Below are 1565 nucleotides of genomic sequence, written 5' to 3'. Positions count from 1 at the left end.
AAAAAAAAAAGTGTTCTGCAAATCCCTTGCATCAAAATCATCAGACTGGGGCCAGGGAGATGGCTCACTAGAATAAGCTCTTGCTTGGCAAGCGCAAGGGCCTGAGTCTAATCCCCAGTTTCAAAAAAAAAAAAAGACAAAAACCATCAGATAAACTTATTCAAATAAAGATTCAAGGGGCTGGTGAGATGGCTCAGTGGTCTAAAGCTCCTACTTAGAGCAAGCTGAGCAAATCACAGGGACTGCGGTTCAATCCCCCAGCACCACATGCCAGCCAGCCCCGCCCCTTGGTGGGCTGAGCTGGCCACACACACACACACACATAAATAAATAAATAATTAAAAAAAGATTCAAAACACACACACAAATGAATAAAGATTCTATACTTTAGGGGCCAGGGATATAACTCAGCAGTACAACAACTGCCTGGCAAGGTACTGAGTTCACTTCCCAGGCACTAGGAAGAAAAAGATTCCCTATTTTGTATGTTCATGACTCTGGTTCCAAATACAATACCATAAGGAGATAAAAAAGAGAGAAAGAAAGAAAGAGAAAGACAAAAAGAAAGAAAGATTCCAGGGATTATGGGAAATATACCCTACATTTACCAGATATACTGGTTCAAAAATCTCTGGTACTTCTATAGACAACTGAATTAAGTAGAAATATTACAGTCAGTCAGACAGGGTTAGGCCCTCAAGGGAACCTGTGTAAAAGATAAGAATATACCATAATTGTGGCTAGAGGCACAACCATTGAAGGCGAGGTCTCAAGATAAAAACAGAATAACTTGGCCTACATGCCTTTTTTTTTCTTTTTTTGGCAGAACCAGGGATTGAACTCAGGCTCTTGCACTTGCCAGGGAAGTGCTTATTCCACTAAGCCATCTCCCCGGCCCTACATGCCTTCTTGAGGCATAAGCAATACTGTAATTGTTATCTCTTGGTCCAGTAAAATCTAGATAGACATCAGTCACAGCTGAGTGTGGTGGCACATGCCTGTAATCCAAACACTCTGGAGGCTGGGGCAGGAGGATTGCCATGAGTTCAAGGCCAGCCTGAACTGTATTACAAGGACATCAGTCACCCAGGTGGGTGACCAGGACCTTCTGACTCATTCCAAAAAAGGTCCATGTTCTTCCCATGTACACTTGTTGTGTGACTTGCTTCCTTATTAAGTTAACATTACCTAAGCAGCTATACTTAAAATCTTACTGTTTGATCATAGTTTTGTCCCATGTTCTACCCATCTCGTAATTTTACACCCACCTTGTGATTTTGCTCTATAAAACTTCCTTTAGAAAGTGCAGTCCATGGCAACCCATCCGGGCCCCTTCCTGTCTCTCCAAAGGTGTCATTCCCTCAATAAAATTTACTACCATGAACATCTGTTGTTCCTTAACATTAATTCTTAGATTTTGGGCAACACAAACTTGTCATATCAGACATTCAACAAGTTGAGAGTTATAATATTGCCCATCTATCACTAAGAGGTCCTATATACTAGGTATACTCATACTCATTAAAAATATCTGGAAAAAAATAAATAAATAAAAATATCTGGGG

The sequence above is a fragment of the Octodon degus genome, unplaced genomic scaffold (assembly GCF_000260255.1).
Source record: "Octodon degus isolate 3935 unplaced genomic scaffold, OctDeg1.0 scaffold00079, whole genome shotgun sequence".
NCBI lineage: Eukaryota > Metazoa > Chordata > Mammalia > Rodentia > Octodontidae > Octodon > Octodon degus.
The sequence above is the reverse complement of the archived record's forward strand: the minus strand, read 5'-3'. Positions refer to the sequence as shown.